Source organism: Petaurus breviceps, unplaced genomic scaffold (assembly GCF_028583685.1).
Source record: "Petaurus breviceps papuanus isolate PSGF00001 unplaced genomic scaffold, PetGlider_PUasm1.0 172, whole genome shotgun sequence".
Taxonomy (NCBI): Eukaryota; Metazoa; Chordata; class Mammalia; order Diprotodontia; family Petauridae; genus Petaurus; species Petaurus breviceps.
The window spans coordinates 2,400,212-2,427,907 of NW_027185755.1; the positions used below are offsets into that span (position 1 = coordinate 2,400,212).

At 47.4% G+C, this 27,696-nt stretch overlaps 1 protein-coding gene across 5 annotated transcripts in view; it reads left to right on the forward strand.

Annotated features, from left to right (window-relative positions):
* The first annotated feature begins 17,125 nt into the window (after positions 1-17,125).
* Positions 17,126-27,696, forward strand: part of ADGRL1 (adhesion G protein-coupled receptor L1) — a 65,242-nt gene continuing 54,671 nt past the window's right edge. For 2 of the 5 annotated variants that reach the window (XR_011167383.1, XM_069082922.1), the window contains exon 1: positions 17,126-17,452. The gene's annotated coding sequence lies outside the window, so the exon portion shown is untranslated. The remainder of the gene's footprint in view (positions 17,453-27,696) is intronic. The other 3 variants (XM_069082924.1, XM_069082920.1, XM_069082921.1) reach the window with 2 other exon arrangements.

The following is a 27,696-nucleotide window of genomic DNA, read 5'->3' on the forward strand; positions in this document are numbered from 1 at the left end:
TTTTTTAGTCTTTGTTACAAAGACGACTCACTAGGAAGAGGAAAGGGAGAGGGACATATTTGGAAATGAAGGTGATATGTAAACAAAAGGCATCAATTTTAAAAGAGAGATGGTGTCCAGAATAAAGGAAGATTATAATTGGAACACAGTTTGTCCTAGTTAGAGTAGTGGGCAGGTAGGTGGCAAAGTAGGCTTAGGAAGACTCATCTTCCTGACTTCAAATCTGGCTTTAGACACGTATTAGCTGAGTGACCCTGGACAAGTCACTTAACTATTTGCCTCAGTTTCCTCATCTTTCAAATGAGCCAAGGAGGAAATGATAAGCCACTCCAGTATCTCTGCCAAGAAAACTCCAAAGGAGATCACAGAGAGTTGGACACGACTGAAACAAATGAGCAAAAAGAGTTAGACTACACCTGATGTTTTGTGTTTAGTTCTGGGCTCTACATTATAGAAAGATAAGTTAAGCTAGAACATGTCCAGAAAGAGGTATCCAGGATGGTTAGAGGACTGGAGAATATTTCATACAAAGAAAAATCTATGGGGTCAAAGATTTAGAGCTAGAAGGCTACTTATTAGCTATGCAATCCCCTCATTTTACAGATAGGAAAATTGAGACCCAGAAGGGTTCAGTGACCCAAGGTCATAAAGGTAGTAAGTTCTGAGGTATGATTTATTCTTTTTTTTTTTTTGCTTTTTGGAAGAGGGAAGGCAGGGAAATTGGGGTTAAGTAACTCGCCCAAGATCACACGGCTAGTAAGTTTTAAGTGTCTGAGGCAGGATTTGAACTCAGGTCCTCCTGACTCAAGAGCCAGTGCTCTATTCACTGTGCCACCTAGCCGCCCCTGAAGTAGGATTTAAATCTAGGTCTTTTTAACTCTAAGACAGGAGACCATTTGGGGGTCATGGTCTCCTTTTGCTGTTTGTTCAAGCCTATGGCCCCCTTCTCAGAATGTTTTAAAAGGTATACATCAAAATGTAACATATTACAAAGGAAACCTAAGGTTAGTAAAAAATAAAGATATCCAAGTTCACAAATTCCAGGAAACCTAGATGTTAAGCTCTCCTGCTGTAGGAACAATATTCTACCCACTACACCATGCTGTATCTCTTCCAGTTAATGGAACTGAGGTTGATAGCCAGGAGAAGAGAAGAAGTGACACGATTTTTACATTCAGTTATCTGGAAGGCTGTCATGGGGAAGAAGGGCTGGCTTGTCCTGCTTGGCCCCAGGAGGCTAAACCAGAAACAGTGGGCAAATTTGGGATTTATATAAAGAAAAAACTCCTAACAATTAACTCTTGGTCAAAGTAGATTGGATTAACTCAGAAAACAGTGGGATTTCCCACCATTGAAGCTTTTCAAGCAGAGACTGAACGACCACTGGCTGGGGCATAAACAAGAGTGGACTCTTGTTCAAGATGGCCTGGACTGATGACCTCTAAGATCTTCCCTGACTCTAAACTCCCGTATATTGAGATGCTTTAAAGGAGCCCCTTCCAGCTCTAAGATCTATGATTTCTATGGAAAACAGCCCAAAATTGAGGGGAACACCGGCAAGACTGCCTTTTGCCTTCCCAGTTGAGAGGCTGCCACCATGGACAGATCCACATGGGGTCCACCTTAAGGCAGCATGGCTACAGCTGATGCCAGACCTCCCTCAGGAAGCTGTACAATCCACTTCTGAGTATCCCTAATTATTCAAAATTTCTATGGCACGTTCGGCCAAAACTTGCTACCTTGACATTTCTACTCGCTGGTCCTACTTTTGCCTTTTGGGGTTTAGTTCATTTCAATGAGCACTTCTTAAGCACCCATATGATCACTGGATCTTAGATTTAGACCTGCAATGGGGCCCAGCTCTCTCATGCTATAGCTAGCACACTGAGACCTAGAAAGATGAGCCTTCCCCAAGATGACACAGGCACTAAGTGACAGAGGCAGGTCCTCTGACCTCAGAGCAGTGTTCTTTGTCATGCAGCCACCCCCTATGCAAGTGCCTGGGCTAGGCACTAGGGACACAAAGAGAACAGAACTAGTCCCTGCCCTTGAGTCACTTAGACCCTCTTCTGTATGGCAGATGCATCCTTCAGATATCCAGAAGCCAACTTTTTCTCCAAGTTTTCTCTACTCCAGGCAAAACATCCCACATATCTCCAACTGTTCCTAATATGGCAGAATTCCCTTACCATCTTAATCACTCCACTCAGGGGCAGGCGCTAGTTCGATCTCCCTCTTAAAGTAAGAGGCCTCAGAATTGAGATAATCCTCTAGCTGTGGTCTGACTCCTAGGGAGAATGATGGCATAAATCCCTCCCGTGATATGGTGCCTTCTCCTTTACCTGTGAAATTGATTTTTTCAAGAAAAAAAATCCACTTAAAATACATCCTGTTAAATAAATTCAGTCCAATTTTCCAATCTGTCAAATTAATAGCAGCAATAATAATAGCATTTGGTATTTACATAGTTATTTACATAGTTCTTTAAGGTTTAGAAAGAGCCTTGCATGTATTATTTTATTTGATATATTATCATTATACCCATTTACAAGATAAGTATTATTATCCCTATTTAATAGATGTGGAAACTGAGGTTGGGTGATTTGGACAAGGCCACACAGCTAGAAAGCATCTGAAGATAAATTCAAACTCACACTTCCCTTACTCCAACTCCAGTGTTCTATCCATTATGCCACACCGTCTTCTAAGATCTTTCTATCCTCATTTGTATCCCTCCCCGCTTGTGTCACCCACAAATGGGATAAACAGGTCACCTAGGCCAAGTAATCTATTTAATTTATAAACATTTTTAACAGAACAGGGTCAAGGAAAGAAGTTGAGGCCTCAGATTTGCAAACTGATGTTACCTATTTTCCTCATTTGATCCTTACAACAACCCTGTGAGGTAGGAACTAACATTATCCCTATTTTACAAGTAAGAAAACTGAGGCTGAAAAGTAAGGTAATTTGCCCAGAGTCACACAGCTAATAAGTTGTCTGAGGTCCGATTTAAACTCAAATATCCCTGACTCCAAGTTCTGCTGTAACACCTTGCTACTTAGAGACCTCCATATTAACCCATTCAATCACAGTATCAGAGGCTTAGAGTTGGAAAGACACTTCAAGGCTATCCAGGCCAACCAGGGATATACTGGAGGGCTCAAGAAGGCTGATTGTTAAATTTTCAGCTCAAAAATCTGCAAACACTACAAATCAGGCCTGTTTTGTTGTTTTGCTGATTGTCTAGAGTCGATTTAAGAAAATCATGGAGAAAATGTTAATAACTGCAGATTAAACTTAAAAGTGTGTCCTGAGGTTATTAAACATTTCCTAGAACACTTTGGAATCCAAACCACTCATTTTGCAGAGGAGAAAATTCAAGTGACTTGCCCAAGGTCACACAGGTAGGAAGTCAAACAATCTGAATTAATACTCTTTATTAAGTGCCTGCTTTGTGCCAAGCACTGTGATAAATACTGGAAATACAAATGCAAAGATTGAAACAATCCCTACTTACAATAAGCTCACATCCTAAGGGGGAATAATAATGCAAGTATGTATAATTTATATCATGTTTCTTTCTTCTCAATGGCTGGGGAGGGAGAGAATTTGGAACTCAACATTTTAATTAGTTAATTAATTTTTAAAAATAATAGTAAGTGACCAAGTTTCCAGATACAGTTGTTCAGCCAGCTGTAAATGTGTCCAACCATACTATCACCCAGACTTTATTTCTTCATCTGATCTACAAAGATATCTCAGAGACTGTGTTAGATGCTGTACTGGAATCCAGATGTATTGTATCCATTTCCTTCATCTACCAGTCTAATGACCACATCAAACAAAACAAAACAAAAATATCAGGTAGGTGTGTGTGTGTGTGCAATAATTTTCAAAACCAGAAGGCTCTACAATCTGTGCTGGACAGCTCCATGATGCCTCAGTATCCCTATAACTAACCTTGCTTCTTCACAGGTAGGGGAATAACAGCCACAGCAACAACAAAAGGCTCTTTTAGAGCATTTTAAGGTTGGGGGGAAAGAGGAGAATCAAAGGAGGAAAAGACTCTTGCTCAGGGTGGATGGGGTGCTGATAACTAACAACAGAGAAAAGGAAGGGGGCTCAGTTCTAACCTCGATTCTGTTTTCTCTGCAGAGGAGAATGACCTTTGCATTAGAAATGACAAAAGAAAAATGGCCAAGGGGCAGCTAATACCCGAGACAAGTAAGGAGATAATATGCAAGTAGATGTAGGCCCTTGATTTATTCAAATCACCTGGTACAGATGACCTAAATGTCTGGTACTGAAAAAGCTGGAGGATGTGAATGCTGATATTTGAAAAATATCTATGATAGTTGAAAAATTATAGAAAAGGGAACAGGTTCTGAAGACTAGAAAAGGGTAAACATTGTCCCAATTTTCAAACAAAGGGAAGAGATCTGCAAACCATAAGCTGGCAAACTTGACTTCTATACCTGAAAAAATTTCTAGAAGGGGTCATTAAAGAGATGGTTAGTGAACATTTAGGAAAGTTTGCAGTGATTCCAAAGAGCCAGCCTGGCTTCAAGAATAGATCAGGCCAGACTAACCTTATTTCTTTTTTTAACAGGGTTACTGAGCTAGTAGATGAGGGGAATTCTCTAGATGTGGTCTACTTAGATTTTAGCAAATCATTTGATAAAACACCTCATGCTATTCTCATGGAAAAGATGGAGAGATGTGGAACTCAAGATGAACAGTTAAATGGGTTTGAACCAGTTGAATTCAAGGCCAGACTCAAGGAGCAGTTGTTAAGTGGTTCAGAGTCAGCCTGGTAGGAGGTCCCCAGTGGAGCACACCAGGGCCCTGTGCTTTGCCTTGGCGGTGTTTAACACTTTTATCAGTGACTTAGATAGAGGCATAAATGGCATGTTCATCACATCTGAAGATGACACAAAGCCAAGAGGGGTGGCTAACACTGGAGATAGAAAAAAGCTCATGGCTCACACCAGAACACTGAGCTTAATTGAATAATGTGAAATTCAATAGGGGCAAATCTAAAGTGTCACACTGGGGTTCTGAAAATCAGCTTCATAAGTAAATGGTTAAACAGCTGTCTGAGAAAGATCTTGGGGTTTTAGTGGACCGCAAGCTCAATGTGAGTCAAGAGCGTGATGAGGAAACCCCAAAAGCTCATTAGAACTTGAGCTACATTGAGAGCATAGCTTCCAGGAACAAGGAGATGATTATGTGATCTTTGACCTGTCCTGATTGTATACCATCTAAAGGACTGGGATCAGTCCTGAGAATCAAAGCTTCTCCAGGATATCGGCAAGCTGGATGGTACTCAGTGAAGGGCAAAGGAAAGGGATTAGATTTGTCTTCTTTGGCTCCAGAGAGCAAAATAAAATAAGGAATGATGATTAGCAGTGACTAAGAGGCAATTTTGGCTTGATGTCAGGAAAAAACAAACAAGTAAACAAAACTTCTTTATAATTAAAGTTGTCCAAAAGTAGGTAAGATGAAATTCCTTTTAAAAAGTACAAGTAAAGGGCAGTTAGGTGGTAAAGTGCATAGAGCACCAGTCCTATAGTTAGGACTTGAGTTCAAATCTGAACTTAAGACACTTACTAGCTATGTGACCTTTGGGCAAGTCACTTAACCCTGATTGCCTGGGGGGGATATATGTAGCAGTAAATGGTTTTTGAAGATCCATCCATTACTGAATTCTATTTTTAAAAATCATATATGTGTTACTTCATTTATTCTTCACAGCAACCCTATGAGGTAACTTCTATTATTAGTCCCATTCTACAGCTGAGGAAAATGAGGTTTGGAAAGAGAGAAATTTTAGAGATGTAATAGCTGTGTTGAAGTAACTGAAAGGTTATATAATTAACCAATTCACAAGCATTTACTAAGCCCCTAACTCTGTGCAGGCATTATGCTAAGAGTTAGGGGATTCAAAACCAAAAATCTAATCATCTCTACTTTCAGGAGCTTACAGGGAAACAACATTTATGTGTTAAGCACAGTGTATATAAACTATATACAAAGTAGATGAAAGAGATTGGGGGGAGGGGAGGTAGTAGCAGTTGAAAAGATGGGGAAGGCAGAAGGTGTAGCTTGAGCTGAACTCAGAAGGAAAGTAAGGATTCTAAGGGTCAGAAGTAAGGAGAGTGTACATTCCAGGAATGGGGGGGGGGGAGGGGAGGGAACTGCCTATACAAAGGCATAGAAATAGAAGACAGAGATGCCACATGTAAGAAACAGTTAAGAACATCAATTTGGCCAGTTCGCACCAAGAGTATATAAAAGGGAACAATATATGAGAATCCTGGAAAAGTAAGTTGGAGGCAGGTTGTGAAAGGCTTTGAATGCCACCCAGAGGAGTTTTTATTTGTTTCTGAAGGTCAGTAGGGAGCCAGGAGAGGCACTGAGTAGGGGGATGCCACAGCCAGACCTGTACTTTAGGAATATAGATCACTTTGGCAGCTGTGTGGAGGAGGGAGAAATTTGAAGCTGTGAGACTCATTCCTAGGTTGCTGTAAGAGTCTAGACAAAATTATTTGCCTACAATGAGGATTTGAACCAAGGTGGTGGCCATGTAAGGGGAGAGAAGGGGATAGATGGGAGAAATGTAGAAATGTCTATTCATCTGGAGGTAGAAATAGAAAAGATTTGGCAACTGGTCAGTTATTGGAAATAAAGGGGAGCAAAGAGTGGAGGCTGCCTGGACAATGTGAACGGTGACAGGGAGGTACCCTAGACAGAAACAGGGAAGTTTGGAACAGAGGTGGGTTTGGGGGGTAAAGAAAATAAGTTTGATTTTGGAGAAGCTGAAATTGAGATTACTGTGGAACATTCTGTTGTCAATGTCCAGCAAGCAGTTAGTAACTAGAGTTCAGAAGAGTGACCAAGACTGGACCAACAGATCTGAGACTCATCTGCAGAGAGGTGATCATTGAATCCATGGGAGCTGATGAGCTCACCAAGTAAGGGCATAGAGAGAGAGATAGGAAGAGAGCCCAGGACAGAGCTTTGGGGGACACCCACAAGTAAGGGATTCCAGCATAGGACATGGAGAAGTAGCTTGAGAAGTGAGAGAACAAGTGTGCTATCACATTTAGAGACTGGCTAAACTCATTCTGCTTGGCCCCAGAGGGCAAAATTAGGAACAGTGTCTACAAGGTACACAGCAGCACATTTTAGCTTGCTATAAGGAAAAATTTCCTAAGAATCAGTACAATTCCATGAGTGGGATCGGCTGCCTCAAGGAGCTAATAATAATTTTTAGAATTTATGATACTTTCCTAATTAGCCTTCAAAGAATTCTCATCGCCTAATTTGCAGATGGGAAGACCTAGAGACGAAGGCCTAGAGAGGGAAAGGCTCTGGCCCACCTGGTAGATTTCTCATCACTGAGAGGCTGTTTATGATGCCTGGGATATTGTTGAGGGTACTCCTGTCCAGGCACAGGCTTACTTAGATTCCCTCTGGGATCCAGATACTTCCCCTTATGAGATCCTAGATCTCTGTCAAATATATGACTACCTATCCCAGAGATTGGAAAGTTCAAGGTCCCTGCACCTTCATTTTGAACTGCAAATAAGGAAGTATTGCTCTGGAACTCACCTAAAAGGCTCCCTTCATTGGGAAGGATTGACCCAGGACGAATCCAGACTAAACCCCATGGCCATACCTAGGCCCAAAGCACAGGCATGTCTAGTCACAAGCAGGCAAGCCGAACTCACCTACAGGCTGCCCCTCAGAATCCATGCTTTGAGCCACCACAAGCACAAGCACAAACACATCACACACACACACACACACACACACATACACACATACACACACACACACACACACACCTGCATGGTCATGCAGGCACCCAGAGAACATAGCCCCTCTTGCACAATTTCTTGCTAGAATATTTTTCAGCGCAGAAAATGAACCATTATTAAAACATCACTGCGACCAGCCGGGAAAAGTCATTTGCAGCAATTTATATCGTGTCACTGAGGCTGCTGAGAGGAAACAGGAGAAGAGAGGGATTTAAGGACTTGGTGAAAAATCACATTCCATCAGAGGGAGAACAGATGGGTATTTTTTCCCCACCCTTTTCCCTGGCTCAGGCTCAGAGTCAGGAATCTTAAATCAGTTACAGATTTGATCTTTGTTTCATTTCCTGTGGGGTGAATCTATGGCCAAGGACGGCCCAGTCAAGGCAGGCCTCAGCTGAATGTGAACACTGCAACTTACTGAGGTACCCATCTCCCCTCCAACACCCTTCCTTCCAGCTTGCCCCATTCTTGGGACTTACACTGCTTTGCTTCCCCTCTGCCTGGTTTCATCTCCTTCACATCTCATCCAGACGTCCACCCAGGCCCATTTTACCATCTGCTTACCATCCCTGCCCTGATTCTCTCTCCCTAGACCTGGACCTCTAGGCTCCCTTCCCTCCCTTCCCTGAGAGAAGCTAATTCATTCACTTTAGAGCTCCATCTGAAGAGCCCAACCCAGCTGACTGTGGACTGAGTAAAACTAGGCCTTCTAGTCATCTCAACCAGACCATGCTTCTTCTTTACATTCATTAGCCTCCTCCCTTTTCATACTCTTCCTTTTCTAACCACCACTCCTCTTGAGATTTTATCTTACCCTATTGTAGGGGTTCTCAACCTGGGGACCACAGACCTGATCAATTTCAAGGGGTCTTTGAACTGAGATGGGGAAAATACTACATCATCATTTCAATACCCTCTCATGAAAATGCAGTGTTTCCTTCCATTAGAAAAAATTTTTAAATGCTTTTCTGAAGAAGAGTCTGATGGCTTCACCAGACCTCCAAAAGGGTTTGTGACACACAATCAACTCTGCCCTACTTTAATGTAAGCTCCTTGTGGACAAAGACTGTCTCTTTTTATATTTGTAACCCAGATGCTTAGCAGAGTGCCTGACACATAGTAAATATTCAACCAAATTTTTTATTCATTCATTCACTTATTCATTCATTCATTTGTTCATTCATTCATCCATCCATCTATCCATCTATCTATCCATCCATTCATTCATTCACATCCTTAATCTTGCTCCCTGTCATCAAAGAGGTCCTAAGCAACTTAATATATTCTAGAGCTGAGCTATGAAGCTCAGGTCTTAGGCTTCTCTTAAACAATTCAATTCAATAAGCATGTATTAAGCACCTAGAATGTGTTAACCACTGGGGACACAAATAAAAATGAAAATACTGCCTGCCCTCAAGCAGTTTACATTTTGCCATGATTGTCAGTCCCAGTCAAGGCAGTTCCCTAGTTACCATCTTAGTCCTGAATGGGACTAAGGACCTAGACCTGGCTTCCTAACTTTCCCCCTTGTTTCTCTGACCTTGACTCCTGTCCTCCAGTCTGGAGGCATGTTTAATTGTCCCTCAACATCCCTGAAAATAATTGGCACTAAAAGACTTTCATGGTTCCCTAGCAACGGGCAGGGTCTAGCCCCAGGGTCCCTCCCTTCTTCTGACTGTCTGGTCCCTGGGTTACAGGACAAAGAAGCAAGGTGAAGGCACTGGTAAATAATCATTCAGCCCAAGAAAGACTGTGAGTTGATAAAGAAATTAGGTTCTGGGGGATAGTGGGAAAGGCCCAATGTCTCCTGAAGGAAGGCACTCTACAGAGTGACCTCTGGGTTCCCTTAAGCAGGGAAGAGAGAGAAGGGAATTCCCCCTGAGTCTCTTCATCCTCAGCAAGATCTCCCTCCATCAGGGGAGAAGCTCCCCATACTTTCCCTAGGGGCCCAAAGACCCTCCCATCCCTATCTCAGCCACTACTTCCTATAAACAGGATTCTTTAATAATCATCAGCCTCTTTCCTTCTCTACTTCATTTTAGCTGGCTAGTCACCTGCCTCCAGATTTTGCTTCAAGGCATCGGGGTGGGGGATGTTAGAGTGGGCTGGGATGTGAGACAGATTTTCCCTAAAGCAGCAAAGAGGGATTTTTTTTCTTCCATTTTTTCCAGCAGCCCACCCCATCCCCCTTCACTTCCAGGACACACAGAGTGACCTGAACCCTTTCAGATGGTAAGTCATTATGCTCCCTCAGGCTGCTCCTGGAAATGAATCACATTCAGGCACTTGAGTATAGTTGTGTTCCCACATGCCTGTGTACTCACACACACACACAAATACACACAAACACACACTCACTCGCACTCATGCAGGCACCCAGAGAATATAGCCCTCATATTTCTGTCATACTCTCATATTCTGTAACATTATGTACCATCTACTAACATTTCATGTTGTGTAACATCTACTAACTCTCCAACACTTGCCCCACTCTGCTTGGCCTTGCAAATTTCTTGGTACTGGTTTCTAGGTTCTCCAAGGACCTCCCCATCCTTGCTCTTCCCTGCTCCTTCCCTGCTCCACCCTCTTCAATGTATCAGGATCAGAAAACCCAGTTACTCTGCCCTGCCCCCATCCCCAGGCAAGCTCCTACCTGTGTGCCAAGTATCCTGTCCTCCTCCAGAGTTGATCAGGAAAAAGCCTGCCAAAGGAGGATGTCTGAGTGGTTCAGGGCTCATTAGCTCTTCAGTGGTGAATGCTCCAGCCACGCATGTCAAGAAAGTGTGGATCCCCCACATCTCCCCAAAGAGTACCCAAAGTATCTTCCTGGTGACACAGCCTTACTTTACCATCAGTTTTCTGAATGCAGGCTTACCATAAATGATTTGCACTCATAGAATCCATTTCTATGCTTTAGCCTTCTCCTCTCCCTCTCACCTCCTCACACTAGTTTTGTCCCTCCTAATCCTTCTCTCCAGGCTCCACAACATGCCCTTGCAAGGGAACATTTTCCCTCCCAAGCCCTTTTTGTCACCTGACTCTTCCAGGTTCTTTTCTTCCCCCTCCGACTCTCCACCTCACTATCTCCTGGATTTGCAGAATCCAGAACAAGAGCTTTATATTCTCTATCTCCAGCCAGTCTCCCACCTAGGGAGACAATAGAATTAGGGGCAGGAAAGTTCAAGTAGGAATGGGGGGAGAGGAGGAGTGGGATGAATAAAGGAAAGGAAGGGAAAAGAAGAGAGAAAGAGGAAAGGGGATGGAAAGAAGGAAAGGTTAGGGTTAGAGAAGAATGAAAGAAAAGAGGAAAGGAAGAGTTAGGAGAGCTTCTTCCTCCACTTCACCTTATCCCAATTTGCCTCCTCATCCTCTCTTCCACCTTCCCCATTTCCTCTTCCATTTCTCTCCCTCTTACCTCACTATTCCTACTTTCCTCTCACCCCAACTTGTCCTCCATCCCCCATTCCAAATATTCACTGTCTTTGATTAACAACCCATCTACATCATCCCCTGGCTGAGCTCCTTTAACTTTCCTCCTTCTGGCCCAGCTTGCCCCCCATAGTTAGCACACTTGGGTGAAGAAGCCCCTCCTGGTCTCTCTCACTCAGGGGCAGAACACTTACCTGGTGGCCTGGGAGTAGCAGCAGATCAGCTCCTGGCCACTGTGGGAGGAAGAACAGTATAGAGGAAAGGGGCCCCTTCATGTTGGGAAGAGGATAGATGATAGATTTGGAGCTAGATAGGAAGTTAAGAGTCACAGAGTCCAACACCTTCACATTTTACATATGAGCAAACTGAGGCACAAAGAAGTTTAAGAGCTTGTAAACAGTATTCAAACACAGGTCTTTCCTGACTCCAAGTCCAGTGCTACAAACCATGCTGTCTCTCAAGCAACACCTTGGTGACAGAAGGAAAGATGAGGGGCAGGGGTATCCAAGGTGTCCAGGAGGTCTCCAAGACCTAAGGAACTGCATTTCCCTTGGATCCTTGGCAGTTCTAGCTCACTGCCTTGGCCCCCAGTCTTCTGACAAAGGCCACCACAGCAGATTCCCTTACTGGTAAATGGGAACACAGAAATTCTTTGGAAGATCACAGAAAGGTGGGGGGGGGGGGGGGCGGCGCAAGCTGAGCTTCCCTCTTCTATCATCTTCAGTTAGGGAGTTTACACTGCAAAACCTGGTCCTGGGCAGGCAAGAGAGATGCATTAGATGCATTCCTTCAGGCCCCTCCTTCCCCTTCAATGAGAAGAGAAGAATGCAGAAGGTCTTTTGTGTTACCCTCTCACCCCAGCACCTCCACTGTCCTCTGGTCCCCACCCCGTCTTCCCTCCTCTTCTCCATCATCCCTCTTCTCTCTCTTCTTCCATCTCCTTTCTCCTCCCACCTCATATCCTTTCATCTTCCTCCTCCCTCATTTGCCTTTCCCTCTCTCCTTACCCTGCATCTGGATCTTCCATTTTCTCCCTCCTTTTTCCTTCTTTCCCCCTCATTTCCTTCTCTTCCTCCTTCCTATCTCTCTTGCCTCCTCTGTCCTTTCTCTTCCCCCTTTCCTGTTTCCTTCAATCCCCCCCTTCCCCCGCCTCTTTCCCCTCCTTTTTGTTTGGATCTCCCCCCCCCAAATCTTTTCTTACTACTTTTTCTTCACCCTATGCCCCCTCCCTCCTTCATGTTTTCTTTTTTCTCTTTCTCCTCTTCTCCTCTCTTTTTTCTCCCTTTCCCTTTCTCTTCTTTTTCTCCCACTCCCCCAATCCTTTTCTCTCATCGTCTTCAAATCCTTCCCTTCTCCCTCTCCCTTCATCTTCACTTACCTCTCTCCTTTCCCATTCTCCCCTTGTCTCTCTCTTCCCTCTTTATTTGTCTCCTTCCCCCTTCCCCCTTTTACTCTTCACCTCCTTCTTCATATTCCCTCCTCCCTTCCATTCTCCTCCATTCTTCCCCTCCCCTTTCTGTCCCCATCGTTCCCTTTCCTCCTCTTCTCTTTCTCTCCCCACTTCCCATCCACACCCCTCCTCCTCCCCAGTCTACCCCAGGCCTCTACATTTGCGCACTCGCAAGCATGTACACGGGGGTTGGGCAAAGAGCACGAGGCGCGACAGCGTGGGGCGTTTAGCTGCTCCTTGCCCGCGTGTGCAAGCGTGTGCACAGCCTGAGCTGGCCGAGATGCTGGCCCACAGCCTGCTTGCAGACTACTTATTGTTGCTGCCCCGGCAGCGCGAGGGTCTGCATTGAGTGGGACGGGAAAACGCTAAGGGGTAGGAGGTGGGTGGGTATGGAGACTGGCCTGGCCAGCTTCTGGAGCCCCTCCAGTCCAGGCTTTGGACCTCGGGAGGGAGGGGCCTACTCCAACCTTCACTCAAAAGAGCCAACGTTAATGCTTTCAGCCGCTCCCGTGGGACCCCGCTCCGTTCCTCCCCCCCCCCCCCCCCCCAGTTTTTCGTAAAACAGGAAGGGAAAGACCCCACAGACACCGGAAAGGGATTGTTCTCTCACTCCCCTGGCAGTATCTGCTCCCGTTGCCTTCTCTTCCCAAACCCTGCAGTTCTAGTCTTTGGATCTGCAGAAAAAGATGGGCGCCCTCCCCTCCCTCACCCCCCCCCCCCCCCGGGGGAAAATAAACTTTTCCAGTGCCAGGGGAATCTTGCCTTACACGGACTGGGGGAGGGGGTGATTAGCACCTTCCGGCCAAGGCTAGCTCGAGGACAGTAGTACTTTGAGAGTAGAGCAAGAACGACAAGATCTACACTGAGACCTTAGTGGTAGGAAAAGACCCTGCCGACTGTGAAACCCTGAAGAAAAACTACAACTCCCAGCATCCCCTGGGCTACAGTTATTAGGTTATTATTTTTTTTTCTTTCTGCTCTGGGCTCGGGGGTAACTGGAAGCAGCTTCTGGGGTTGGGAGTTTGGGGGCACTGGGGATAAGGGACTGACTAGGAAGCTCCTACAGGATCTCAGAGCACTCTGCCAATCTAACATTGGTGGTGTGCCTTTCAAAAGGGAAACAGGCCACAAAAAAAAGAGGATCCCTCATGCAAGTGCACGAACACACACACACACACACATACACACACACCCCCTACACTGAAGTGCAGATAGACCAGAAACTGAATCCAGGCCTCCCATCTGAAAACACTTCAGAAACTAGTGATTAGTAATAGTAGTAGTAATACTGGTAGTATTGCTATTTCTTTCCCCATCCCCCATCACATTGAGGGTTGAGCCAGGTCATACCTGGTTCTTGTGATCAAGAGAAAGATGGAGAGGAACTCAGTCAGATAGAGAGACTCTCCCTTCTGCCTAGAGATTATGAAAGCAAGAGCTTGAGAAAGACCCTTTGGAACAAGTGAGAAGACCTGACCAAGGCCTTGCCCTCTCCTAGTCATTCAATAAGCATTTATTAAGTACCCATTTGTGAAAGACGCCAGGGCATCCTGGCTCTCCAGGAGCTCCCAGTCTAATGGTGGGGAAATAGGAAAACAACTGTGTACAAACAATATATATATATATACAAGATAAATTGAAGATAATCAACAGAGAGTAGGTAGAACAGAGAAAAGGCTGAAAGGAGGGTGGCTTTGAGCAGTGTCTTCCTATGCTGATGGTCAGATTATTGCTCTAATCCTATCTCTCCCCTCACCCCTCACCCTGCTCCTGCCTCCTAGATTCTATACCCTATGTCAAAAATACGAAACTGGAGCATGGAATCTCGATAATGTGCCAAGTTAGGACCATGAATCAAAGGTGTCCTGACTTCCCTGTCTCCTCTCCCTTCACTACTTCCTGTTCCAGGTGGCATTGCCACCCCTGGGCAACATACTCCAAGTCGGGATTTGGCTCAGACCCTTAGTTTTGCATGGAGAGCTCTACTCAGGCACCTAGTCCCACACCTCCAACCCAGGTTTTAAGGGATGCTCAATGTTCTTATATTTAGTGTTAGCTGCACCCCCAATTATGTGTATCTCTACTCCCACTACCTCCCACTGCAAGCTAAAGACCTCAAGGAAAAGATTGAGCAGAATCCCAGTCCCTTCCTTGGAGATCCAGACCTGACTTTGCACTGCTCCCCTCCCCCAAGCCTCATATTCTTTCTTTATTACCCCGACCTAGCTTTGTCCCTCTCCTAGGTCGGCTGTCTTATTTCCCACAGGTTGCCAGAACTGCCTGCTCCAGGTGCAATGAAATCCATCCTGGATTTTACCTTCTGCTTCTTTTACCTAGGTCTGTAGGCGAGCTGGGCTCCCTTCCCCCTGGGATCCAGTACCAGATTTTGCACTTCCCTACCCCTCCTTGGTCCTTCTCCCTTCTCTTCCTTTTATTCCGAAACTTAACCCGGTTCGGTCTCCAGAGATCCTAACCGGACTTTACCTCTTATCATCATACGGCCTCCCCCTAGTGACAGCTCACTTTCCCTCCTTCGCCCGCCCTCATAACAGGTCTGTTCCTCGGAGATGTCCATCTTAGGACATCTGGGCCAGGTTTTGTGGCTCCCGTTGTTTTTGCAAACGGGGCTCCAGTCCAGTTCCGGGGTGGGTCCCACTGCCTCCCTGAACCCCAGGGGGTAGCGGTTGTTGGCTCTGCAGCCCCAGGACCTAGGTGGTGCTGCTGCTGCTGCTGCTGCTCCTCCTCCTTCTCCTCCTTTTCCCACTCCCCCACCAGATTCCTGGGAATCCGGGGCCAGGCCATGTCCTAATTATGCCTAGCAGCTCGCAGCAATGTATTTTGCCTGGATACCGGTCCTGTTGCTAAATCCAGAGCCGAGTTTTCCTTTTTACCTGTGAAGCTAAAGCTCCGCTGTGCTTCGAAGGAGCAGAGGGGATATTTATTGAGAGCCTAGTCTCAAGCCCCCACCTCACCCCAACGAAAATATACAGTCCTGGTCGAGTTAGCGCGAACATCCAGGTTTTCTATGCTAGATGACTGCCCTGAGTTTGTTTCAGTTCCTTTTATTATTGGTTTCGTCTCCCTTATCAGTGGCCTCCTCCCTGCAGTCCCATTTCATCACCCTAGAAATCCAAGCCCTAGCTTTTACACGCTGTGCAAGGAGCTTGCCTAGATCCGTTCACACCTGGATCCTGCCCACATTTTGTCTCTCTCCTTTGCATGTAGAGGCCTGGGCAACCGAGATCTGCCCACGCTGCATCAACCACCTCACATCCTTCTTTCCTTCCCTACCCCCACCCCGCCCCAATTCTTGGGAAAATCCAGACCTGGGTTTTTCTTGTTCTCACTGCATTGGGCATGACGCAGTCTTCCTTCTCCCAGGGTGGAATCCAGCCCGCGATTTACATGCTCCCGGTGCAATTGGGCATGTCGCATCCCTTCTCCATTCTCAATTCAATCCAATCCTCGTTTTTCATATCCCTCCTTAAACTTGGCACGTCTCATTCCTTCTCCCTTTCCCGAGAAAGCCATTCCGTATTTTTCTTGCCCACCCCCACCCCAACTAAGCACGTAACATTCTCTCTACCTAATTTTTCCTGGGGCGGGGAGAAGAACTGACGGAAGAGGGGGTGGGGGTGGGGGTGGGAGGGGGAAGAAGAATAAATCCAAGCCGTGTTTTTGTTTTTTCCCTCGCTGCACTGGTGCTGGTTGCAACGGCCCCGGTCCTGTCGGCTGCTCCAGGCCGAGTTTTACCGTTACCTACTGCCCCCCTTCCTTCTCCTCCCCTCCCGTAGCTGGTGCGCTGGGGAGCGGAGAGAGCAGGCAGGCGGCTTGTCATTGCTGTGTCCGGGCGCCGGCTCCATCCGTTCATCCCGAGGTGCAAAAGGGGGCCAGGGCCCCAGCACCCCCTCCGCCCCAGCTCCGCCCCTCCCCTCCACCATGCAACGCGCCGCCAGCCACCGTCTCCTCCTCTAGCCGCCCCCCCCCCTTTCCCTGAGCTCCTCCATTAGCTCCGCGCCGCCTCCCCCCAGGTCCCCCGCTCGCTCGGAGCCCCCCGCGGGCACTGCAGGGAGGTCGAGCCGTAGCAGCCGCAGCAGCAGCAGTAGCCTCGGCAGCTGTCCTGGGACCCGGGCCCCCAGCAGTTTTTCAGCCGCAGAGGAGGCCCCGGCGGATGGCTGAGCGGGAGTCCCGGAGCGGCCTCGCCTGGCTGGGGGCAGCGGGCGGGGGTCTGGAGCTGCCCCGTTAACCCCTTCGCCGCCGCTGCCGCCGCCGCCGCCGCCGTCGGAGGGGGGGCGGGGGGGAGTCGGCTGGACTCACACGTGCCGCCGCCGCCGCCGTCGGGGGAGCCGAGAGAAGGCGGGGGAGAGATGCTGCCCGCTTGTGTCGCTGCCGCCTCGCCCCAGCCCCGGGCCCCGGAGCCCTGACGCTGCCCACCCCCCTCCCCCCGCTCCCTCCCACACCAGGGGGGAGAAAGACCCACTCGCCCAGATCTTCGCCTCCAGCCCGGGAGCCCGCGCTCCCTCCCCATCCCCAGCCGGGGAGTGGATTGTCAAATTCGATTTTTTTCCCCCCGCTAAATTTTTGGTGGTGGTGGCGGTGGGCTGGGGGAGGGGAGCCCCGGAGCCCGCCCTCTCTCCGCCACCACCCCCCTTCCTCGGCTCCGGGAGATGTGCCGGGCGGGGGGCCCGGGGACGAGAAGCCGCAGGAGAGAGGAGAGGACTGGCGAGGAGAGCGAGCCGCCCCTGGACAGGTGAGTGTCCACACCGAGGGTAGAGGGACATGGGGGAGGGGACGTCACACCTGGGCCAGGTGTCTGGGGCACACGGATCGAGAGAGCTTAGTCTGCCCCCTGCCCACGTCTGGGTCTTACCCCTATGCGGAGGATGGGAGTGAGCGGAGGAAGGGCGTGGGGGAGGGGGATGGATGGGATGGATGGGATGGAGTCTTGTCTGGAAAGGAGGTGGCTGGATGGGGGTTCAGATCGTTTTTGCTTCTGCTCGGGGGTGGGGAGAATCGGGGGCGTTGTAGCCGCAGAGCTGTTCATGGGGAGGCTACAGGGTTGCTATCGCCGCGGAGCTGGGCACCAGCTGTGAGCTAGCCGAGGTGCTGGCGCGGGCTGGGGGGGGGGTGGGGGGGGGGGGGGGGGGGGGGGGCTTGGGGGGGGAGGTGCGGAAAAGAGAGGCAGTGTCGATCCGAGATGTGACACCAGCCGGGAAAGAGAGGCTGGGTCTGGGTGTCTGTGCCTGAATGTATCTTTGTGCATCCGAGTGATTGTGTGTGTGTGTGTGTGTGTGTGTGTCCATGTGTCTTTGGTTCTGCCATCCTGTGTCTTTGTGTGTATGTATGTACCGGCTGGTGTCTGTGTGGCTATGATGGTGTGTTCGCCCTGGCTGTGTGGGTGTCTGGTTGTGTGTCTCTCAGATCTGTGTCTTCCAACCCCTGGAGGGGCTGCCAAGGGCTGATACCGCAGGATGCTTTTGGATATACACATACATACCTGTGTGTGTATATATATGTACATATATACATGTATATGTTCCTTTTTGGTTGTTTTTCTCTGAGAGGAGGGGGGGGTGATTGGGGGAGGGGTTGTCTGGGTGTCGTGGCGGCGTCTCCTGCTAGAGGCTCCCCTCCCGCCTGCCGCTGCGGTCCCCCAAGGAACGTGCTGTAGACCTGAGCACAGGCCCGGGCTCCTGGGGTGGGTTTGCTCTGTCAGGCTAGGAGTGGAAAGGGTAGCTTGATCGTCGATTTCTGCCTTCGATTGCTGTTAGACCCCTGCATCTGCTTCCCCCTCGATCTGCAGATGGGGGGGGGGAGAGTGTCAATCATGCACCCCCATGCTCTAGTCCCTGAAATGTCAGGCTTAGGAAAGGGAAAAGGAATGTCGTTTCCCTACCACCCCCACCCCAGCCATACCCTGGATTGTGTGTGGGGGAGAGTGGATTGGTTTTTTTCATCTCCAAGACCCCCAACCACAGGAGGGTCTTGAGAGCTAAAGGGGAGCTAGTCATAACCACTAAAAAGGTGACTGGGGGGAAGGGGGAGATGACATTCGTCTATGTCCTGAAGCATTAACCTCCCAGAGGGACATGTAACACTGCCCCTTATACACGATCCCACCAACAAATGTTTAATTCCCTAACCTTGTGCACACCTCAACTCTTATTCCCCCATAGAAACACAAACCTAACCCTTCCATACCCAACACAGGTATACAGCCCTCACTGCTCCCCCATACACACCTCAATCTTTATATACATATGGAAAATTTAACAAACCGATATTAAGCACATACAGGAGTGCACAGCCTTGTATTTCATTACGGTTATTACAAAGATGAAAAAGTCTCTGCCCTTTAAGAGGTTACAGTTTAGTAGAAGAAAAGGACATACACAGATAGAATACAAGCATATACCACCTCTACTTCAAATTCCACCCCACCCCTCACCCAATACCAAGTAAATGCCCCTGCCAATCACCTCCCCCACAATCTCCTGCCAAACAGGGCAGACTCCCTTCTCCTATTTGGAGAGAGACCCCTGGTATCTTGTTTCCTCTCCCCATTCCAGAGGATCTGCCCCATGAGGAAATCACTTCAGAGTGTGGAGTCAAATGTGTAGCAGGATTCTGACCATAATGGTTCATCTCTGTCTCTTCTTCCTTTTGAGAATCTGCATTCTGACCCCAGCCTATTCCCCAAGCCCTTAGGGAAGTCCCTTTCTGGGGTCTCAGTTTTCTCTTTCAACAAATGAAGGGTTTGGATTCAAAGCTGTTCTAAATCCTATGACCCCATCCTTTCCTTTATTTCTCCCCCACCCTGTTCCTGATAGCTCTGTCTTTCCATCTCCAAACATATGGGGTGTGGACACTGGGGCGTGGGGGATAAAATGGATGCCAATATGGCTGCTTCTTTCCTTCTCACCATCCCTATCCTATTCCCCATATAATAAGCCCCCTGTCACTCAATGAGAAGCTGGGGCCCTAGGGCGAAGGTCTCAGGACAGGTAGTCAGGAAGAGAAGAGTCAGTGTGCTTTCTAAACACTGAGAATATGGTCCCCAGGGTCCTTGGGGGTGCCTTGACACCTCCTGCCTTAGACTCTATCCCCCCTCCCATCCCATCACAAACCCACTCCTCATCCACCTCTAGGCTCAGCCCCTAGATAGTGGCCTAAAAGCCTTTTCCCAGAAAATTCCCAGCAGCCTCTGCTGCTCTATTCCACTCTGCCCCTGGCTTCCTCTATTCCTCAGACCATCTCCCCTTACCCATAGGGTGGTGGGAAGAGACTTATGCCCTCAGAAGCTTCCTCATCCCTCCTTACTCCATCCTGGCCCTTCCCAAATCCAGGTCCTTTGCTCTTCTCCCTCCATCCTTTGCTTTTCCTGCCAAAAATCTGAGTAAAGGAGTAAGGGAGTACAGACACTTTTCTTGACATTGGGGCGGTGTGCCTTCCCCTTCCATTGTCAGCTAGCCCCAAGGCCCCTCTCCCTCATCCCCCTTCATCTTCTCCATATGGTGGGTCCAGTTGTGATTTTGGGGTGGGGGGTCCCCAGTACTAACTCAGGTCAGACCCAGGTCTTAGAGGGTGGGTGACTTCTCCCCTTCTCCCACTCACTCCTCCCTCTAATGCCGAATTTATTACTTAAAAGTAGGATGAAAACAGGGAGAATAAAAGAAGGAATACAACCTTCATTATCATATCGAGAAAATTATCCGTGATTTCCCTAACTAGCAATTTGCCTGCCATGCCGTTCAGCGCTGACTTGCCCATTAATTACAGAGATGAAAAATCATCTGGAAAGAGGGAAAAGGAACTAATTCGATCCCTCGCCAGCGACAATCAGTACCCATGCACACAGACACGCCACCACATACGTGTGCACGCACATGCGTGGGCCTCTCCCTCCCACTCTCATTCTAGTGAGTCGGTGGCCATCTCTTTTCCTTCCTTTTCTGCTTCCTCTCCCTCCTCCCTTCCTTTCTGACTCCCAACCTTATAGATGATGACCACTGTGAACATGTCAGTGTCTGATGGGAGCTCCTGACCCCACACTCTTGGATGCCATGAGAAGCTTTTTTATGTGAATACCTTCCTCCACTTTTGTAGCATGTCCCATGCTTCTCTGGGAAGAGCAGTCATATTCCCTCATGCCCTTGAGCCCTTCTGTGAGTATGGGGATAGAGGACCAGGAGGCAAACTGTCTCAGTTCCAAAGAAGAGTAGGGAGCTACTGGTTGGGAACCCTGGGGCATGGAGAACCTCAGGAGGGGAAAGCTTAGGAAGGAGGCAGGCAGGCTAGCTAGCCTGGAGGGCTCCCTGCTGAGCCAGTGAAAGCCAGATTCAGCCCAGGAATTGTGTGAATGATCTACTATGTATATACTATATGTGGGGAGCAAGAGATGGTCTCTGTTGTCTTTACATACATATACGTGCATCTATATGTATGTCTTTGTATGTGATTGCATGTTTACCTGGGTTTGAACATGCTTGTGTGTACACGTGATCCATGTATAAACCAGGCACAGCTAATGTGAGATGGTAGCTTGATGCCAGAAGACCTGAGTTCCAATCCCAGATCTGTTATTTAGGAGCTGTGTGGTCTTGGGCAGATCACTTTCCCTCTCTGGACCTCTGTTTCCTCATCTGCAAAATTAAGCTGAACTAGATGATTTCTAAGGCCCCTCCCAGATTTATGGCAATGAAAATTGAGATTTAAATCAACAAGCATTTATTAATTTCCTCCTGTGTGTCAGACACTACGCAAGGTACTTCAGAAGAGGAAGAAAACACACATGAGCACACACACACACACACACACACACCAATTCTGTCTACTCTGAGTCCTCCTTTCCCTTTATAAGTTGTCTGTGGGCTCCTGACCCCTCCCCCACTCCAACGGGATACTACTGTGGCCAAGGACACGGGAGGATCTGGTTTCAGTGTGGGCTGTGCTGCCCTGGGCTTGGATTTCCAGACAGCAGACAGCAGACAGCCTACCCTCCCCCGACCCCTGCCCCTGGGGAGGGGGGACCTGAGTCTCCCTGAGAAGAGGGAGTGTCTTACAGGGGGCCTCCCTCTTCTGGGATTCCCTAGGTCTAGGAGCCAGAAGCTGGGACCCTGCTCTGACATCCTGTAGGTGGGTGAGGGTGGAGAGGTGGAGTTAGGATAACTAGCTGGGGTGGGGGGCAGCAGTCAGAGGGGATGCTTGGTCTGAAGATTCCAGACATCTGAGTTTCTTCTTCCACTGCCCCGGTGGAGAGATACTTTTCCTTTCTCTCCTCAGCTTCCCCTGAATCGGGTGAGGGGGAGGTGGAAGGGGGAAAGGAATGGCCAGTCCATGGGGATAAACCAGAATCTACTCCACTGGGAGAACTCAGTGGCTGTAGCAGTGGGCTGAACCATCTCCAGCCAGTCCCCTGTGTCTCTCTGGAGAGAGAGGGGGAGAAAAAAAAAGCAGAATTACCATTTTTCTAGCATTCTAAGGTTTACAAAGCATTTTCCTCACTTCAGTCCTGTGAAGTAGGTCATGAATTACTCTTCCATCTGACAGATGGGGAAACTGAGGTTTAAAGAAATCATACAGGAAGAGCCACAGAGAACAACAGGAAGAAAGGGAGACTAGACTTTTAAGGACAGTTTAAGGGGAACCAGGGAGCCAGCCCAGCTTTCTTGTCTTGGAGATAGAGGGGTCAAAAGAGAAAGAGAAGGGAACCCTTCCCTTTGGCTTGATCAATCCAGCTAAACTCCAACCTGAGTCCGTCTGTCTTTCAGAGCAGGTTAATACCTTTTGTGATGTCTGTTAAAGACTGTTAAAAATGAAAGAAGACAGGGAGCTCTTGAATGGAAGCCATGTAAATCTGGTGGGCCCCTACCCCATAGCCCAGAATCAATTAGAACTGGATCATACTGGGCATACAAAATCTAAGAGCTTCTGCCCTGGTCCTCTCACCTTCCTCAGTGGAAAGCATGGCTTGCCCTTGGGGATGTGGTATAATGGAAAAAGCTTTGGATTTGTAGTCAAAGGACTTGGATTCAAATCCTGCCCTTGTTTCTTACTAGCTGTATGACCTTGGATAGGTCATTTAACCCCTCCAACACTCAGTTTTCTTTCTAAGATTAAAGGGTTGGATAAGACAATCTCTAATGTCTCTCCAACTCTAAATCCTAGACTTCCTTTTTTTAAATGAGCTGATGGGGGTGTTAAGTGACTTATCCAGGGTCACACAGCTAGTAAGTGTTTGAGGCTGGATTTGAACTCAGGTCCTCCTGACTCCAGGGCTAGTGCTCTATACCCTGTACCACCTAGCTGCCCTAATCCTACACTTCCAAGAGAGAACTACCTTCCATAACCACTACCATCAGGATCAGGAAGTCCTCTGTGAGACTAAAGGGGTATTGGTTAGGGCAGAGTGGGGAGAGAAGGCATTATCCCTGGGTATTGTGTCTGGGTAGAACAGGGGCTCCATTTATAAATGTCTAACTCAAAATGCTAGCACCCGTCTCCTGTCCCTGGGGCAGAAACATAAGACAGAGAATAGGAAAGATGGTGTAGGGCAGAGAGCTCTGATTTGGGGTCAGAGGTCCTAGGTTTAGATCCTGGGTCTGCAACTTATTTGTGTGGACTCAGGCAAATTATTTTCCTCTCTTGGGCATTATTTTCATCTAATTTTAAATGATGAGGTGATAGTCTGTGATCTCTCAGGTCCCTTCCAGCTCTGACCTGGCCCCAGAGAAGAAATTTCCCAAGGAGAAAGGAAGGAATAGAACTGTATGGGGACCCTAGGGCCCATCCTCAGCTAACCAAATCCAGAAGGTCTAAACTCCAGGCCTTTCTCTAAAGGATTAGGGAAGGCTCCCACTGCTCCTTCTCTGCCTCTTTGCTCTCAGCACTATCTGCCATTCCTGAGATGAACTAAGGGAGCTTGTGACTGGTAGATTTCCCCCAGGATAAAGACCTGCATCTGATGTAGATAGAGAAGCTACCTGTCCCTTGCTCTCTAGCTCCACCAAGGCAGAACCCTAGCAGTCATTCAGACCAGGTGGAGGAGGAAGGCTGGGCGAAAGGTGCCCAGGGGCCGAGACATGTTGGCCCAGCCAAGACAACTCTGGAATCACTGCCCTCTATTTCATCATCATCTTCCCTATAGCCCATAGTCATGATGGTCATCTAAAGGGTTTGGGGGACCAAGCAGGCCAATAAGTCCTTGCTTAGTTCATCCTATCTCTTCTCTCTCTGCTTGATATCAGACCTCCACACCTTTCCTTTGCTCCCTGTTCTTGTTATCTTTCCCTCTCCCAGTTTCTAGAGGGAGTCCTGAACAGAGTACTTATCCTAGGTCCCCTCCAGATCCTCTGTGGCTTCTCTGCTCCAGACACACCATTATCCTTACCATCCTTACTCTACCCCCAAAATCTTACCCTTCATGTTCCCTACCCTGAAGCTTGGAACAATGACCATCCATCCTCTGCCCACTAAAACCAAAGTCTTCAAGGACCTAGACAAGCCCCATCTTCTCTAGGAGGCCTTCCTTGACCCACCACCACCTCTGGTCAGAAATGACCTTACCTCCTACCTGGGAATACATATAACACTTAGTACAGTGGCTTCCACCTTGTAGATGCTTAATAAAGTCTGCTACTGACCTCTTGAGACCCTAGGGAATTCCTGTCCAAATCCTTCCTCTGATTACACTGCCCTTGTGATCTTGGGTAAGTTACTTTACTTCCCTGGGCCTCAGTTTCCTCATCTATAAAATGGCTTCTAGGATCCCTTTTAGCTCTAGATCCATTATCCTTCTCTGAACTTCAGTTTTCTCCTTTGAATGATGAAGGGCTTGGACCCAGTGATCTCTAAGGACCCTTCTAGCTCTAGATTCTATGATGCTATGGCTGAAAACTCTTAAGAAGACAGGGATGGTGAGCTTTCTACCATACATAGTGCAAGTGTACTAAATGTGTGAGTGAATGGCTTAGGTGGGAGAGAAGGGAGATATAAGTGACAGTTCCCTCCATTGTCTTCAATTCCAGTCAACTGAGCTCCCTAATATGCTCAGAGCTGTGCCAGAGTACAAACAGACTGGGTCAAGGAGACCAGAGGGAAAAAACGCATCCTTGCATCTTAAGGAGCTTATGTTAATTTGGAGGTGGGGGTCACTTAGACTCACATCTGGAACATCCAGAGAACAGTACAAGGGGATGTTCTGTATCTTAATGAGCTGCTTGGGAATGGGGAGGGTTCTGAGGGGAAACTGGGCTCCAGAGAGACCTGTAGGCATTATGAGTTAGTCTTGAAGCAGATGTGACTTGTGCTGGGCTTTGAAGGCTCCAAAGGATTGGGGTAGTGGTATGAACAAAGATTGGAATAAGTGGGGCCTCTGTGGAATGGTGAGCCCAATGGCTGAGTACATTAATGGGGTGTAACGCCAAGCCCGAGCAGCTTCCAAGGTTCTGATTACAAGCATAGTAAACTCCCCATTTATTTAGTAACAAATGAAGGCAAAACATTCACAGAAAATCAAAATACAGCATTTACCATGTGTAACTCAATCATTTAGTAAGTCCTCAATTCAATAACAAAGTACAAAGGTTAAAGTTCTCTTTTAAACAAGGTGCATTCATTTAGTCAATCACAAAGTCTTCTGTCTTCTCAACTGGAGATTAGTTTCCAATCATAAATAAAGTACATTCGTTTGGTCAGTCACAGAGTACAAAGGTCAAAAGTTTTCCACCCCTGGATCACAACTGAATTACAATATCATCAGTCACCACCAAGCACCCTCTCAAGGATTAGCGGAAAGCACAAAAGCCATCCACCTCTAGGTCACAACTAGGTTACAATATCATCACAGTATTCAATGTCCAAGGAGAGGTCTTTTCATCATCTTGACCTGAAGCAAGTTCTCAACAGTTTCTGTTGCTGGGAAGACAAGGCTTAACAAAGCCACAGTAAAATTCATGCACATTTGCCAGTATCCTCATCAATTCACTCTCTGCCTGCAAAATCAGCCTAGACCCAACAACAAGGTTGTCTGAGGCCTCCATCAACAGACCAAACTGACAAAGTAACATCAAAACAGACAGACAAAGACCAGCACCACAATCATGCTTCCTCAGTTCTTGGCAGCTCTAGGTGTCCCTCAGAAGTCGAGGGCAGCTCCAGCTGGCAGCTCTCTCTCTCTCTCTCTCTCTCTCTCTCTCTCTCTCTCTCTCTCTCTCTCAGCAACTCTGGCCCCCAGCAGCTCTCTCTCTCTCAACATCCTTGTTCCAGGCAGTTCTCTCTCTCCCTCTCTGCCTCTACAGTGCTGCTTCCCAAAAGTTCTGGCCTCTCTCAGTTTGGGCTTTTCCCTATACATGGCACCAGCTCCTCCCTGTTTGGCCCCCTCTCTGTCACGTCAGCAAGACATACCATTGTGGGATTTTCACAAGCTCTGGGTCTTAACACTTAACCTGAAACCAAGTGCTAAGTACCTGTTAGCTTACCAATACAATGGGATCTTCAAATTCCATTACCATTACATGGTGTAACAGAAGGAATATTGACTCTGTAGTCCAGCAGTACCTAGCTTCAAATCTTAAGTCTACTACTTGCCGTTTGCATGATCTTGGACAAATCACTTAATGACTCTGGATGTCTATGATCACATCTTCTAAATGAGGGGCTGACTCGATCACCTCTAAGGTACCTCTTAGCTTTAAGATCTATGAATCTCTGGGCCTCATCATTCTTTATCAATGACTTGAATGAAATCATACATTAATTAATTTGTTGTTCAGCCATTTCTCAATTGGGTCTTCATGACCCCGTTTGGGGTTTTCTTGGAAAGGACAGAGTAATTTGCCATTTCCTTCTCCAGGTCATTTTTCAGATGAAGAAACTGAGGCAAACAGGGTTAATCGACTTGCCTAGGGTCACACATCTAGTAAGTGTCTGAGGCTGGCTTTGAACTCATGGAGATGAGTCTTTCTGACTCCAAGGCCAACACTCTATCCATGGTCCCATTTAGCTGCCCCAGATTAATTCACACATTATATATTTAGTCCCTGCTATGTACATAAATGCTTTGCTAGGGTGCTGAGAGCAAAATAAAATTGATTTCCCTGCCCTCATGAAGTTTACAGTCTAATAAGGGGATAACACACAAGCACATGCCTATAATATCCGGTATCATATGAGAACTGAATAAGGTGTGAAGCAGAGTGATGTGTGAGGTCCAAATGGGAAGATAGTTACTGACCACAGTCAAGCATGTCCATGCTGTAGAAGGAAGTAAGCATTTATCAAATGCCTAATAATTTCTGGGCACTGTGCTAAGCACTTTATAAATATTATCTCATTTGGTCTTGACAGCAACCCTCTGAGGTAGGTGCCATTATTATTTTACAGATGAGAAAACTGAGGCAGGCAAAGGTTAAAGAGCTTGTCCAGAGTCACTCAGCCAAGGATGAATTTGAACTCAGGTCTCCCTGACTCCGGGCCCAGTGCCCTCACCAAGGCACCACCTAGCTGCCATCCCCCAGTAGAATGTATGCTCCTTGAGGACACGGGTTACTCTGTTTTTGTCTTTATGCCTAGCATAATGCCTTCTACTTGTCAGGCACCTAATTAATGTTTGGTCAGTTGCATTAATCAGGGAGGAAGTAGCATCTGAGTTAAATTTTAAAAGATGGGTAGAAATTTAATAGAAAAAGGGAAGGAGGGCATTGCAGGCATAGTAAATATCTTAAAGGTACAGAGGCAGGTGGGCATCTGGTTCATTTGGGAAACAAAGACTATCTCAGTTGGGCTAGAGCAAGGGTTCTTCGTGTTTTTTGTGTCATGGATCCCCTTGTCAATCAGTTAGGTGAAAGCTTGGACCTCTTCTCAGAATCACCTTTTGTTTACACATGAAACAATTGCAGAGGAAACCAAAGGTTAGCGAAAATAATATTTTTTCCCATCCAAGTTCATGATCCCTCAGAAATCTCTCCAAGGGCCAGGACTCCATAAATTCCAGGT